Source organism: Lonchura striata, chromosome 3 (genome assembly GCF_050655825.1).
Source record: "Lonchura striata isolate lonStrDom1 chromosome 3, ASM5065582v1, whole genome shotgun sequence".
NCBI lineage: Eukaryota > Metazoa > Chordata > Aves > Passeriformes > Estrildidae > Lonchura > Lonchura striata.
In genome coordinates, this window is record NC_140705.1 from 52,010,369 (window position 1) to 52,026,080 (window position 15,712).

Here is a 15,712-nt window from a genome sequence, read left to right on the forward strand (position 1 = left end):
CTGCGTCTTGGGCTTGCAGAGCAGCCAGCCGATGGTCCAGAATTGTGAGAGCAGAAGTAGAGGGGCGGGGAGAATCCTAAAGTAAAAGAGATAAAAGAGGCAAACGTAGCCAGCTGAGCAGACGGCCGATGGTTCAGAATTGTGAGAGCAGAAATAGAGAGGGCCGGGGAGAATGCTGAAGCGAAACAGAGATAAAAGAGGTAAAGGTTAAAAAGCAAGTCTTCCCTGACCGGGAATCGAACCCGGGCCGCGGCGGTGAGAGCGCCGAATCCTAACCACTAGACCACCAGGGATCCTTGCTACAGCGGCCCCTCTTCTTCGTAAAGAAGAAATGACAGAGCACGTCCCTTCTCTCTTTTGATGGTGTTGGGCTGCTTTCTCCTTGTGCTCCCACTTTCCAGGCAGTACCAAGTCCTGGAAGCAGCTACGTGTGGAGAAGGACGTTGTATTCCACACTACGGAAGAGACTAGCGGCATCAGGCTGGGGAGGAGAGGGGGCCGCCCAGGCGAGGCTGGTGAAGGGACCCCGCCGTGTGCGGGAGGCGGGATGGCGGTGGGGGGCTGGCAGGACGGAGCCTCGATCGGGAAGGAGCGGCCAGCCCGGCGGGGCCGCAGCGGGAGCGGGGGTGGCTCCGACGGCGCCACAGGCAAGAGCGGCGCGGCCGCGGCAGGGCCGGGGGGGCTCGCAGGAGGGCGCCGGGGCTCCCCCTCTGCTTCCGCCAGCGCGCTTCCCGCCGCCCCCAGAAGGCGCGGGCTTCGCGCGGTTGTTTCCCTTCGTGTCGCGTTGCCTTTACAAGCCGGTCTGACACCGTCGTCTCTGCACGGGGCGTCGCTGTCACGGCTGCAGGCGGGGCCTCGGCAGCTGAGCGCTCTGCCCGCACATCCCGGGCGGCCGCCGGAGCGGAGCAACGCGGCGCTTGCCCCGCGCCCTCTGCACGAGCAGCCTGTGGGAACAGCTCGGCTTGTCCGCGTCCCGGGGCCCGGGGCGAGAGCGGGTCCAAAGGCCTCTCTAAGGTGGGAGCCAGGGGCTCCACAGAGGGGATCGAGGTCCGTGTTCCTGGCCTTGTGCTGCCGCGGCCTCCTCGCACGATAGATACTCGTTTGTGACCTTGTTTCTTTTGTAAGGTTTGTGTGAGCGGAACGAAAACGGCCAGTGCTGTGGATGACCTTTCTATAAAAGCTCTTTACTCTGGCATGTTGTTTTCCTGAGCATAGAAGGTCTGGGAGCTGTACTAGCAAAAATAATATTCCCTATTTAGGCAGTGTCCAATGATACAAGAGGGTTGGTTCTGCACAAGCAAATTTCCCTAGTTCTGAAGCCCTTCGCCTCTCTGTATTAAGATAGATAAGCTTCAGACTGTGTGCTTGTGCACTGTGCAAATACGGATTAGCTGATCTTCAAAAGCTTTAGAGTCTGAAAACAAACTTCAGGGAATAATTTTCTTCTGGGAGGAGTAAGGAGGTTCAAGGTGTTTGGTTTCCATCTGTTAAGCTGATGGTTCATTTAATCACAAAACGTACTGTAGCAGTCTAGAACAAAATGTGTGTCTTGATTGTGATGAACCTTTCTTTGGTCTAGATTCAGCAATTTTACTGTGAGTGAGAGAGATAACAAAATATGAGGTAAAAATCAGCCCCTCTTAGATATGATCTAATGTCTTCTACATGCAGGAGCAGCTTTTCACATGTGTAGGATCGACAGCATCCCCTTTGGTAAGATGAAGGCATTTCAGGCCTCGAGGAGCCAAAGCTGTGTGTGGCTGTAGGCTGAGGTATCACTGTGGCCTGAGGCGACTGCAAAGGGGTGGGTCTGCTAAGGTGACAGAGGTCAGTCAGCTGGTCCCAGCTGGTAATCTGTGCCCATTGTTGAAGGGAAAGGCGAAGTTGGATGGACCTGGTTTCCTACAGAGTGGAACCTTCAAGGAGCACTAGCCGGATATTGAGGCAGTTATACTGCAGAAACTGAGCTAGCCTTAAGAGTTTGTATACTCCACTAGGCCCACTGTGTTGTGTTTAATAGCATAGGCTTCTCCACTCTAGGTGCTTCTCAGATGAGCTTTGGAGGGGTACTTCTGTGGCTGTGATGTTTGCGGCGCTGGAGACATCTAGGTTAGAACAAGGCTAGGCCCACAGCAGGTCCATTAGCAGGATTGAAGATACATGTTACAGAATGGTCATTGCCACCCTTAAGAGTGTCTCTGTTATGTGACACCACAGAGGATGGCAGGGGTGGTCCCCTTAGTTCTTAAGCTTCCTCAGTGGTGGAGACAAAATATTCCCCCTGACAATTTCAGAAAAGTAGCTGAGCCTATGAAAAATCTGATGGCAGGGGGTGCAAATGTATTTTGTCCATACCCTAGGTAGCTGTTAGATGTAGAAGCAAGGCAATCCTGCTCTGTTGTGCTTGACAGTTAGCAAGTCACTTTCCAAATGAGTAATATAGCTTACTAAATTTCTCTTGAGCAGTGAAAGGTTTGTTGATTACAACTACAGGAGCGGTGAAAACTAAGTTATGTACAAGAGAAATCTACTGAAATAGCGAATCTTTTCCTTGATGTTAACCTCAGAGGTGAGGGCTGACCACTAGACCACCAGGAAAATAACATTGAGAGTCATATGCTGCCTGGTTATTTTTAGAAATGGCTTTCTTTACTGCACAAGTCATGTGCACTGACAAAAGATTGTGCCTCTCCTCTGGCTTCCTGTATCCGATAGAGAAGTACATCAGTGAAACTGTCAGCGATTCAGCCTCCTGCCAGCACAGAAACAGCCAGTGCTTGTGCCTGCATCCCTGAGATGGTAGCTGGAGAAGAATGATCTTCCCAACAGCACCAGGAAAGGAATGTCAGAGGCCGATGTTTCTTTTAACTTCATGCTGGTATGCCTGTGAAACCAAGTGAGGAGCACTCAGTGTTAGAGATACGGGATCACGGCTGTCACAGTTTGGTAGGTAAGGCTGAATTTTGGAACCTGAAAAATCAGAGCGATTCCTTTAGATGCAAGCTGTACAGCAGCATGCAATTAACTTGTCTGTTCCATATGAATACATTGCATATTGTTATTACTTTGACATGCTGATTGATGTGTGACAGTAGGCTTAAGATGTAAAAATGAGTAAGAATAACAACAAAGTAATATTCTAAGCTATGGAAAGTATATAATTTGAGTATGTATGTAATATATAATGGTAAGTACAAATTTTTTTTTAGTACCTGGGGTACATGCTTTGGCTCTAGTGAAAACCCTTGATCTGCACAGAAACTGCATTTATCGGTCCTCTCTTTCCTCAACTATATGTTCCATGTGGAAAGTCTTGGTATCGGATTTTCTTCTGTAAGTTCTCCTGACTTGTACATCATCCCAGTTTCAAGGAAGTGGAAAGAAGAGGGAAGGAAGAGATGATGCACAGTCTTTTGATATTTTATGTTTAATTTCCACATATGGTCAGATTGGTGACCTAACTGTTGGATTATAACAGTTTTCTGGGGAAAAATGCTACTGTACTTTGTACTTATTATATCTGTCTTAACTGCAGTAGTGCTTTGATGGAAATAATGTGAGGAAAACCTGAAGAGGCGTTGTCCAAACGTCGCAGCTGTTGCGGTAGTCCCAGCTCCAAGAGCACATTCCAGCTGTGCGGTGACTGGCTCCCTGTGCCTGCAGTGTGGCGCTCGCGGCGCCAGGGGACGCGACGCGGGGACAGCGCCACGGCTCGGGGCTGGCAGGCCGCGGCAGTCCCTGTCCTGGGGGATGGCGTAATGATCCTGAAGAACGAGACGGGGAGCAACCAGCAATAGTTTACAGTACTTACTTTACAGAAGTACTTTAACGTGTTCTTGTATTCTTTTTCTTCATCTTCTGTTCTTCCCTTGGCACTGCATTTGATATTGTAAAGCCTGGGCCAGCTTCTTTTCCCTTTTAGTGTTAAAATGCTCATGATTCTGGGTTTTGGGATAAAGTGTGGCGTTGAGGTGCTTCATCCAGTGTCCACTGAGCTACCTTAGTTGAAACAAATAGGACTTTTTGGTCATCTCCTTTTGTATCGCAGCAAATTCCATTTCTTTTATAGTCTTTCTTCGGTTGAGCATTTTGGAAGCTACTTCTGGTTTGCTCATCTAGACAGGTGCACAGAAACAGTTATTAAGGGAGAACTTCTTATAAAGGTTTCAAGCTATGGTCGCTTTCTCATTTTGTAAAGCTTATGGAAAATTTCAATATCTCAGTCACACTGAGTTATATCTAGACGATCAATTCAAAGCTAAAGGGTGAGTTGGGGACTCTGAAAATTCATCATTACATAAACTGAAGAAACCAGGCTAAGAATAGCCCTCAGTGCAGTAGGATCAAGCAGAGCCTCAATTATGTATGCATAAAAGTCTGTCTGTATGAAACCTATTTTTTGACTACTTCATGGTGAATAATGGTAGGAGTAATAGGCAAAAACAGAAGGCCTGATAATGGAAAAAAAAAGAGAAAGATTGGTGTCATCTTTATTCTTACATCTTTTCAAATCTGGACTGTTATAGCAGTCAAAGTTGTCAGTGTAATTCTTCATGGCAAGTTGTCTTTCTTAAGTAAATGAGCTGTAAGCTAACAATTACAGATGTAAAAAAAGAAAAACTACATGAACTACACGAGCAATACAGTATTTTTTTCTGCTATTAGTGTAAGCCATAAACATACTGTACAATTTTTTCTCTTGGATGTATGTAACTGTTAATGTACACTGAAGTGGAAGATCAAAACCCATTCAAATGTAGTGTTTCTGTATCCCAAATCTATTCTCTCTTTCATGTGTGGTTATACATGTGAGTTTGTGTGAGAAATACTTTTCTAGGATAAAAATGCACAATTTGGAAGTGATTAAAATAGCAAATTTAAATTTTGTCTCCATCAAAATAATGCAAACAGTGATAAAACAAATTTTCCCAATCCTGAAATCAACAAGCACCATGATTTTTTAAGATTTTCTCTGGTAAAGATATTCTAAGCATTGATACCACAAAGACAATTAATCAAATGATGTTAGAGCATTTGTATTCAAATGAATTGGCAAGAAACATATTGCCATGGGAAAGAGCAAACTATTCAGACTGTCTGCTATCCTCTATACTGTGGTGAGACTAAAACTAAATTTTATTTCAAAGGTGATGTGTGTCTAATCTACCTGTTGTCTGCCTATCTCATGTTCATCATTGCAACAGAAAGGCAGGCATTACTTAGTACTTCAGACTCAGTAAAATAAAGGGGTGTATGACGTCCCACTCACACAATGACTTCTTCCAATGACATGAAGTCTGTGGGTTGAGCCACAGGCAATAACCCACAGTGCTGTAACCAGAACTAGTACAGTGCTTCTATCCTAATCCTAGCCTGCTTATCCTGCTGCTCTGACAGGAATTTGAGAGATTTCTCCCCCATGCCAGCAGTCTAGAATATGTATTTTATATGCTTAGGGCAACAGAAGTACTGTAGAAATGCGTGGTTTCTTTGCTATATGGAGCTCATGCATTGTCTTCGTAGCACTGAACAATAGAGGTGACTGTGCTTGGAATGATGATGGACAGCAAAGTGGTACATTAGGACAGGGATAGCTTTTCTGGAGCTAAAATAAGGTGTTAGTCACTGTCATTGTTGTGCGAGTGCAGGTATGAGATAAATAGGGTTTCCACCACTTTGATGGATGGCAAAGGAGGTTGGGTAAACAGTACTACTATTCTTTCTCTTTTTTTCCGAGTTTTGTTATCTAAGCACTTCTAGAAGAGTAACTGAGATCAGGGTCCCTTTCTTCTATGTGGTGGTAGAGAACCCTTGTACCAATGAAGTCTTTGAGATTTTAACCAAAGTAACTTTGAGTTTGTCCATCTTTTGTTGGAAAATAATAAGATGTACTAACTTCAGTGTGTTATCAGAATATATACTTTAAGCAACAGACTATGTTTTAGAGAAAATCTGTCCCTTGTAGAAGAAACTGTTTTGATAAAAAAAAAAAAAATCAGATGGAAACTTCAATTTTAGCTGAAAGTGCAGCAGCAAATTTAGTGGAGGAGTTGAGGCAGTTGCTGTTCCAGTAGTGACACTAAGCGATAGCAAACATATGCTACAAGTAGGATAATGGCAATGGTGAGAGATGGTGGTGATTGTACTGGAGATGCATTTGGTCCTTAAAATGACACATTTTTGAAATGAATCTTCTAAGCAGCTGTTAAATTTAAAAAATAAGCCTCTGACAAATATCTTACTTAAAATTAAAGGTCGTTGGATTCATAACATTGTAACTAGTAAAAATATTATTCTTGAGACACCTGTGCTCCATTTGTTATTTTGACACACTCTTTTAGCATCTCTCTACATGTACACTTTGTGTCACCTGTTCATTTATGCAAGTATCTGTCTATCTTCGGGCTTGAGATTTTGTCTTGCAGAATTTAGAATTTAATGGTGTTACAATGCCTTTGTTACAATGCCCGGCAGACTGAAATCAGTCTTTCAGAGCTGATACTAACCTAAGAAAGAAAAAAAGAAGCCAGATCTTGTTTAGGCTAGCCACAAACGTCTGGAAGGGTTACCTGGAGTTATCTCGGGTAAGGGAGTGGAGTTTCTGGTTGATACACGAGTGTTGTTTTCTGGGGATTGGGTGAAGAAGCCTACTGGTGGACAGTGTAGAAACAACAGATGAGGTTTCTAGGCTTTTCAGTTTCCGACGGATCTAAAGGCTTTGGTTAACCTCAATTTCCAAAACGGGCTGTTTTGTTTTTAGCACCGCCCTTGAGAAAACTCTGCTCCAGAGGAAGACCCCGGCGCTTGGGCTTTATGACTCGTAGGACTTCTTGCTCCGCAGACCGACCCCTTTGCCCAGGACAGGGCTTGAAGCCCGTGAAGCGCCGTCGCAGCGCAGCCACCCCTCCGGCCCCGGGCTCACGGCGATCCGGCGGGGCCGGGGCGGCCGGGCGGGGCCGAGGGGAGGCGGGGCCGCCGGGCGGGCGGAGCGCGGGGCGCGGCGGGGCCGGCGCCGCTGTGGCCGAGCGGAGAGCGGCGGGCGCGGCGGAGGCAGCGGCGCTCCCGCGGAGCGCTCGGGGCGCAGCGCCGGGCCGGGCCCGCCATGCCGCCCGCCCGCAGGTCTGTGTGTGCGCCGGGCCGCGGGGCGGGCGGGGCTGCTCGGGCGCGGCCTTGTGTCCTGGCCAGGGGACGCGGAGCCCGGCGGGGCGGGGCCGCGGCCGCGGTGGCGGAGGAGCTCTTCGGCCGCTCGCCGGGCGCGGAGCCGGCCCGGCAGCGCAGCCCGGGATGCGCGGCGCGGCCCCGCGGGCGCGGTGTGTCCGTGCGGGCGCGGGCGGGGCGCGGGGCGGCTCCGGGGACCTGCCCGCCCGCCCCGGGTGCTGCTCCCGGGCAGCCGGGGTGTGCTCTGCTGCCGCCGCTACCCAGCCAGTGTAGCCGAGATGGCATTCGCGGCTTCGAACCTCATTTATTTCCTCCCGTCAGGGTCTTGGATGAATTACTGGAATGTTCCAGGCTTTCTCTCTCTGTATTAATTTGTTTAGCCTTTGGTGGGCATGATCGCGAAGTGCTGCCGGGTTCCAAAGGTGTGCCAGTAATTGATTTTTGTGTCTTTAATCAGTGCAATGGACTTTCCTCTCTGTCCTTCATCATACACTGCTTCAGAGGTGGTTTACGGGTGGAGTGGCATACTTGTGTCTTGGGTGATGTGTGTGCAATATCGTGGTGCTAAAGGATGCAGTAACTGTTTATCCCCGAGATGATGAACGCTTCGACTCAGTAACAGGCTTTTAGCATGTGTTTACTTTACATGCTACAATTACTGTTCTCCCATTAGGTAGTCATACATTTCTTGTATTAATGCGCAGTAGTGGGTATTAATGTGCAGTAGTGGACTTTTAAGATGGGTAGGTGCCCATTAATCGATTATGGTTTGCTTAAAATGCTATGACCCAGCCTAAGGGCCTGTGCTTGTGTGATACTTAAAATGTGTGTTGATGAACTCTGCCAGCATATTGTATCAGCCAGTGTTTAAACGGTATGGAAATAATAATTTCCTGATATTGTTCCATCTGACACTTATGTGTACACAAACAGACTTTCAGAAAATTAATGGAGAAGGCAGCAGAAAATGCCAAGAATATATGTATCAGTATGCATGAGTATATACTTTCTGAATGAAAATTATTTTATCAGGAATATATTTTTAAATGTAAGCCATGATAAAAAAATATGTAAATTGCAGTGCATTTTAGACTGCCTTCTCTTTCATCTTTTTACCTGGAAAATGTCCATAAATATACAAAAATTATTTTAAGGACCTGAATAGTCAAGTTATGTTGATCCTTTGAAGAGTTGTATTGAAGTAGATGCTTGTAGCCAAAATGCTGTCTGATGGCTTTCTGGGGTTTTTTTTTGTTTGGTTTTTTTTTTTTTTTTTTTTTTTTTTTGTTGGTTTTTTTTTTTTTTTTAGTAGTGGATCAAAATCCTGGGCTTGGAGAGAAATTCTTTGTTGTTTTTTTTTTTCCTTGTTACATATTATGTTATGGAAAAGAAACACTTCTGGAATACCTGATTTGTCCAAGTAGTTGATAAGGCAGTCTCTGGGTTTCATTCCTTGGCTTTGCCCAATGTCCTGTTCTCACTGCAGCAGTAGCTACACTCACATTTCGATGTGTCACATCTGCTGCTGAAATGATAAGTGATTCCCTTTGGACATAAAGTGAGTTAGAATTGATTGGAACAGTCCTTGTCTTATTAGGAATATGGCTTTGTTGCTTTGTGTAGCCATGATTTTGAAAGGAAAGCTTGAAATTACTAGAGCCAGCCTCCAACCAGATATTTGGCTACCTTATGGTCCTGACTTCAGGGGACAGCTTGAAAATCTCTTTAAGTGTTACAGAATAAGCCCCTCTATTCAAACAGAAGTGAATTTGGATTGGAGGATAGCATGTCTTCAGAAAGTAATTTAAAAAATTGTGGTGATCCTATGGCTAGTTACTAGAGCCAGAGTGAGTCCCTGCAGTCAGCCATTTGAGCGGGTGTTTCAGAGGTGAGGACATAGTGTGAGCCTCTGCAGCGAGATCTGACACAAAAAAATTGCTGTTCCAGGCAGCTGGAGCTGCTCACAAACAATAATTATGGGAGTGAAGGACAAAGGGACTCAATTTCCCTTTGCTATCCAATAGGCATGAAAGGAAAGCTGGAACATGACCAATGCTGAGAAAAATGGTAAAGCTCTCTATCCAGCACCTGGTTCGTGCCCTGTGTGTCTCAGTAGGTGCCCAGTTCAGCAGCAGGCAGTCATAGTCCTCAGCTCATCTGGCAGAAGAAATTCAGTGTCACCACCCAAAAAGCAGCTGACTGATAAACCTCTTCCTCATCATGATCAATAAGCCAGAATAGTCAAAGGCTTTATATGTGTAGCTTTTGTTTTAGTGAGGTATCCTCATTTTAGTGAGGTGGAGTTATTGATGGTGGGGGGTGTTGTGGCTGCCTGCCACAAGTTGGTGGCTTCTCACTCCCTCTTGTAAGTGATCTGCACCCTCATGGAAGAAAATGTCCAAGTCATGTTGCTGCCACTTCTGCTGTGAATTTGTTTTGGAGGTTAAACTTAATTTGCTTTCCCAAAAAGAAGAAATGTAATGCTACATTTGATGGGTGAAGTCAGCCGTAAGAGTGCTCACTCAAGTGACCTCCTTTGACTAGGAAAGAAATCGGAGTAGGAGAAACAAGTCTTTAGTTCTCTTTTCCTTCTATTTTCCTTTTAAAAATCTTATTCCATTGTCATTTTTCCCTAGCCAGATTTATGAAACAATGAGTTAGTGACAAAATTCACAGCAGGCTAGAGGAATTATATTTCCCTCCCTAAACAAAATGTTTCAGATAGATATATTAAACACATACAGAGAAGTATTTTCTTTTTCTTCCTGCTTTTCTTTGCAACCCCTTCTACTGTAGGTGGAAAGCTGTATGTCTTTGTTCCTGATCAAAATGTCAGATGGGTGTGAGTGATTAAGCTGGTACTGGAAGTTGAATGTTGGGAACTGTTTGTTCAGTTTTGGAGTGGGCAGCACTCTGCAGCCTTGCATGGGACCATGGCTGTGTATCTGAAGTGTCTCCCCAGTTGCCTGAAAGGGCAGAGTGCAGGCAGGCTTTGGGGTGTCTGCTGGTGCTTACCACTGGGTTGCAGTGCAGAAGGTTGTACTAAGTGCCCAAAACCAGGTTTGATGCTTTGCTCTTGTAATGCTTTGCTCTTGCACCTGTGGTGCTCCCAGTCCCTGACCAAACTGGAAGAAAGGGTACCAGTATTTCAGCTCAGTTCCATTTAATGTCCTCCTGACCTCCCTATACTTACCTGGGTATTAATGACTTGTCATGGAACCTCAGTTCTTCCTTTGAGAAGACTTCTGGATTAGGCTTGAATTTGTCAATGTGTTGAGTACTCATCATAATCTCAGTAAGCCTTTCTGATTGCTGTTTATTATAAGAGGTGAACTGTGCTTTCAGTTGCATGCGTCAAATTCCTGGTTTTGTGTGGTCCAGCTGTAATTAAGCATTTGGCCTTCTCTTTGGTATGCTCTATGTAGAGCCTACCAAGATACCGTTTCTTCCATGATGCTGCTTTTCTTATGGTTACTCTGTATGTTTTTCAGGGAATTCTTTCAACATCCTTCTTGAAATGTGGGTTGTATGAGTACCCATGTTTAAGTAATGGTAATATGAAACTGGTTTACAGGAACAGAAAACATGCAAGCTTAGCAGGAAAATTATACTTGTTTATACAGACAAGATATGTGTTTATATTTTGGTTACAATGTCAAAATAGTACTGTTTATGTTTAATTTTGTGTTCTATTTAGGATTTAAAAGCTTTTTGTTAGTATTATTTCTAGAAAGGAAATTTTCTTACTGTACTCCCACCCATTAGTGACTGTTTTTGGGATCTTCTCATAAGTCTCTGAAGACTACTGAGGGCCATTTCCTCAGAATCTAAGACACTGCAGGCAATGATTGCTTCTAGTGCACCAGATAGAGGAAATCACAGCTTTGTTTTAGAGAAGTTCACAGTGAGAGCTGTTGCTTCCTTGAACTCAGCCTTATCTTAAGAAAAGGTAATATATTCCCTGACTCATTTTTTTCAAATAGATGTAACCTTTTCTAGCAGCACTCTTTCTGCTGTTACTCCAGTCTATTTTTTTTCTGCTTTCTGCCCCACATGCCATCTGTCTTATTTTGTAGTTTGTTTACTTTTTAAGTATTCTAAGGTAATGCAGTGGATAAAAAAGAAGTATGAATATTCACAAAGAATCACTGCCATCTTGATTCAGAGGGGAAGAGGTGTGGATGGCTTTCTGCCAGATCAGGTGATGCTGTGATTGCAGAAAATCCTTGGGTCTGCCTAGGTTGTTACTTTGGAAGAGATGCTGTGTGGAACACCTTGATGTTGTCAGTGGCTTGGCACTGCTTCTGTGCTGTGTCAGTAGGCTTCTGCTGTAGTTAACTGTCTCATGGTTAAGTAGTGCCCCAGTCTGGTGGCAAGGGCTTTATTTTACTCTCAACTTAAGAAGTATCATTTTTAGAATGCATTTTAAGCAGCTGTACGGATGCCAAAGACCAGGTACTTGTGATAAAGCTGGTTTTAATCTGTATGCAGATTTTTGGTAGCTGCAACAAACTCAGCAAAACTTCATAGTCCAGAGAGTGTCTTGAATTCTTCCTTCATACTTTCTCATAAAGGTTCAGATAATTCAGGGAAGTATTGAAGTGTATAATAATTTTACGCATGAAGGTTTTTTGCATGATATTTAGAATTTATATTAAAAATAAATGATTTTCTTATATAAGCAGTGTTTTACATTTTGTACTCCCTTTTCCATCCTGGTTGCTGATCAAGCCTTTTGTAGTGAAGCTGCTGAAGACTCCTAAAGGTAGGAGCTATGGCAATCCATGACATAAAATCTGATCTGTACCTTCTGTCCCAGCTCCAAAAACTTCTGAAATGCAGGTATTGTGTGGTAGCTATGTGGTGTATGCGGTGATATCTTGGTAACAATAGGTGAAGAACCAAGGAGATGAAAATTTTACTTTGTTATGGAACAGTGTGCTGAAATGTGGCCAGGTATGTGGTGACAGATTGACTTTGCCTGCTGCGAGCCAGTCACTTGTGCAAATCTGGCCCAAATGATTAACAGCTGATGAAAGTCCTTTTGCCACCCAAATATGTGGGGTCAAGTCACAAACAGCCTGGGTCATAGTCAGGCCAGTTAGGAAACAAATTGAGAACCACAAAAGAATCACAAGGGTGGCTTTCTGCCAGTGCCATGAGTTGTTCTTCAGACCTTGTGGTTAGGTTTCATTTGATTTAGAGGTAATTTGGTTTTTGGTTTTGTTCTGTGGTACTGGGGTTTTTTTAGTGTATGGTGCTGAGCAGTACTGGTTAGGTGTGCCTTTTAGTTAGAGTGAATAGAGGGTAGTATCACATCAGTGTGCAGAGGCTAGGCAAGAATTTCCTGTGACATCTGTATTTGTGTCCTGCTGTAGTCATACTTACAGATAGAAAGGAAAATCTCCTTTGTTGGGGTTGTGTTGATGTGGTTGTGCACATACACCACATCAAATGTCCATTTGTTATCTTCTATCAGGGATTCTAAATTCCTTAAAAATTGTCTCTGCTGCTAACTGATCCCTCAGTGGACAAATTTTTAAGTGGGTTGTTTGTTTTGAAAATTGGATTCTGTTTGTAGTGCATCATTTCTGTTAGTACAAGTAACACACTGGTTGTCATGAAAAGAGATTAAGAAGATGAAGGTTAGTTTTCTTTTCTCCTGCACTGTTGACATTGTGCACCTGACCCTATTGTGCGAGAAGGAAGTTTCAGTGTTTTGTCAACTAGTTGTGTCCTTCTAAGGCCTGTTCTGGTGGTTCCCAGGCTGAGCCTAGCATATAATAGGCAGGTTTTAGGGGTGGGGGACTTGAGACTGATCTTGAAACCAAAATGGTACAGCAATACCAAGAAATAATGAATCTTCTGCAGGGAGATTGGGAAGAGCAAAGAACGTGAACGAATGAACCAGACCTTTCACACTGGCATGTGTTGGAGGATTCTCCCGGCCTCTGTGGGTGCTGAGCTGTGGGATAACACTGCATCCAGCAGAACAGTTCCTAGCCTTTCTGCTCAACTATGAACACAATTCAAGTTAAGTTTGAGAAGAGCAAGGCAAGTGCGTTCATTTCTTTGTTTTCCTCCAGGGAAGGAGATGTAGACTCAGACCTGGCAGAGCAGAGCAATATGCTCCTTGCAGAATGGCACCTTGCTCCATTAGGAATGAGCTGTGATTGAAGGATGGTGTGAGTAGTGTGTGTAAATGCAAGCAGAAAGCCAAGGTGGTTTGCAAAAGGGAAGATGATGCCACTTGTAGTACCAAACCTGATTTTTAAGGTGCTTCTGAGGAGACATGTATTTCTTTTTGTCTGGTAACTGTTCAGTCTTCATTCTGTAGTGGACCAGTGTAGAGTTTGGGATGTAAAGGCTTCAAGTTACAAAATGCATTTCTTGGGACAAAACTGTCATCCTTTAGTAAAAGCCTCTTCTCTGGTTGTGTTTGGTTTGGTTTTTGTTTGGTTTTTTTTTTTGACTGTTCGGTTTTCTGTTTGCTTTCTTTGTTGGGTTTTTGTTTGTTTGGGTTTGGTGGGGGTTTCTGTTTGTTTGCTGTTGTTTGGGTTTTTTTTTTTTACTCTAGAAGCTTTGTAAAGAATCAGACTTTCATGGATGTCACTGGAATCAGGACTTCACTGAGTAGTTTTCAAATCTTAACTGCTTTGGTGTCAGCATTATATTACAATTAAAATAAAAAATTCTACATTACTTTGTTTTACATCTATTGTTTAAGTTTTGATTTCTTCTTCATACCATGTACTGTTTTTTGTGAATTCTGTGATGAAAGACATGAGAGAGAGAATGATTTTCTCCCTGAAAGGCTCTAGGATGACAGTATCCCATGATAAAAATTGGAATGCACTTCCACTGGCCTTGAAACATATCTCTCTTCTTGCCTCTTTTCACTTATTTTTTGCCCCTTCTTTTTACGTCCCCGAGTAGATATCTCAGAAAAGTAATTTTGACCTGCGGAAGCTAGACCTGTTGATGAGGTCAGCCCAACCATGTGTTTGGGATTGGTTATACGAGTTTTAATCCTAGGTCCTGTCATAATTATTGGCAAGAACATGAGTAGGTTTATGATTGAACTTGATGACCTTAAAGGTCTTTTTCAACATAAATGGTTCTATGAATGTAGCTCTGAGGTAATATCTTTTCACAGGTAATGTGTCAGTTCTTTTTAACTACAAATTACTAATGCACCCTGGTGGGTAGGTGCAAACTGCTTTTTGTATTATTTTTAAAGCATAAGCCTCTACCCAGTTTTAATAGATTCTCAAAGACAAATTTTAACACCAAAAATGGAAGGACTATGGCCCCTCAAAAATAGGTGCTTTAGCATGGAAAAAAGCAAGGCCAAATCCAAAACTTACTAATGCATTAACAAATTTGACTGACTTCAACTTGAGAAGGGGTGAGCAATTACATTGATGTAGCTGTAAACAAGTTTTGTTTGAAACATTAGCAGCTCTGTCAGGTATAACCTGTGGTGAACTGAAATTTGGCAGCTTTCATCTTTGGGCCCCATGTTTGCTTAGGTGTCACAAATATAATCTGTGAGTAGTCCCTCTGATTGCACTTGGTATGGGAGTAGAGAGCTCAGAGTCTCTGTTATGGCACCTGGTTGATGTGGCTGAGATGGATGGCTTTCCTGGAAATGTAGCACTGGAGGAATTGAAGCTATTTGTCATCCTTCTGGCTTATGGCGTTTGGTTACTCCCCCCATGCACCCCAAGCAAAGGAAATATCTAGCTTCAGAATGCTGAGTTTGTTGCTACTAAGAAGTTTGAATTTTAGTTTCAAAATTAGTCTGTTTTGTTCAACAGGAGAACCTCAGTTCTATAATAATGTTTAAAAAACTTGAATAATCTGAAAGTAAAATATCTGCTGCTACTGCTTTGCCAGAAAACTTTTACTGTTTTGTCTTTTATGCAACAGGACTCAGGCTTAATTCAGGTGTATTTTTAACTTTTTTGTTGTTTAGTTAAGCCCTGGACCATTTCACTGGTTGAATGCATGCAGGATTGAGCAAGTAAAAGCCCACTTAGATATACTGAAGGAAGGATGGCATATGACAGTTTTGAATGAATCATAACACTGTTCTGTCTTTTCTGCGTACTAGACATAGCTAACTACACTTTACCTGAATAATTTTAAAGAGTTAGCTGTACACACATTGTTAGAACACAGAAAAATACAAAGAACTTTGCTGTTTCTGCTTCCGAAGAAAGAAGCAGCTCTTCAATAAGAGTTGCTCCCTAATTAGTAGGTAAATGTGATGTGCTCTGGTGTATAGTGAGGGGAATTCCATATGAGATGGGAGTTTTTGTACTGCATATAGTGCAGGGTGACTCGGTACAGCTACTGTGTGTAGTGTTTACAAGAATCTGGAGGTGGAGGAAGGAAAAAAGGTAAGATAATAGAAGTTTTCAGTATGTTTCGGAAGGACAAGACAACTAAATAATCTTGTGTTACACAATGCCTAAGGGGATTTTGCAAGGAAGAAGGAAATAATTAGAAACATTGCTGCTTTTAAAAACAGGATTCAGTCTATGCAGTG

The 15,712-nt window shown here is 43.5% G+C and overlaps 1 protein-coding gene and 1 non-coding gene across 6 annotated transcripts in view; one reads left to right on the forward strand and one right to left on the reverse strand.

The window, feature by feature from the left end:
• Nucleotides 1-221: 221 nt before the first annotated feature.
• Nucleotides 222-293, reverse strand: TRNAE-CUC (transfer RNA glutamic acid (anticodon CUC)). The gene has a single exon. It is a non-coding gene; the product is annotated as a tRNA-Glu (tRNA).
• A 583-nt stretch (nucleotides 294-876) lies between these two features.
• The window catches only part of NCOA7 (nuclear receptor coactivator 7), an 83,703-nt gene continuing 68,867 nt past the window's right edge, over nucleotides 877-15,712 (forward strand). For 3 of the 5 annotated variants that reach the window (XM_085575113.1, XM_085575118.1, XM_021547144.4), the window contains exon 1: nucleotides 6,986-7,119. The gene's annotated coding sequence lies outside the window, so the exon portion shown is untranslated. Of the gene's footprint in view, nucleotides 1,015-2,673; nucleotides 2,951-6,985; nucleotides 7,120-15,712 lie in introns of those variants that run through there. The other 2 variants (XM_085575114.1, XM_085575115.1) reach the window with 2 other exon arrangements.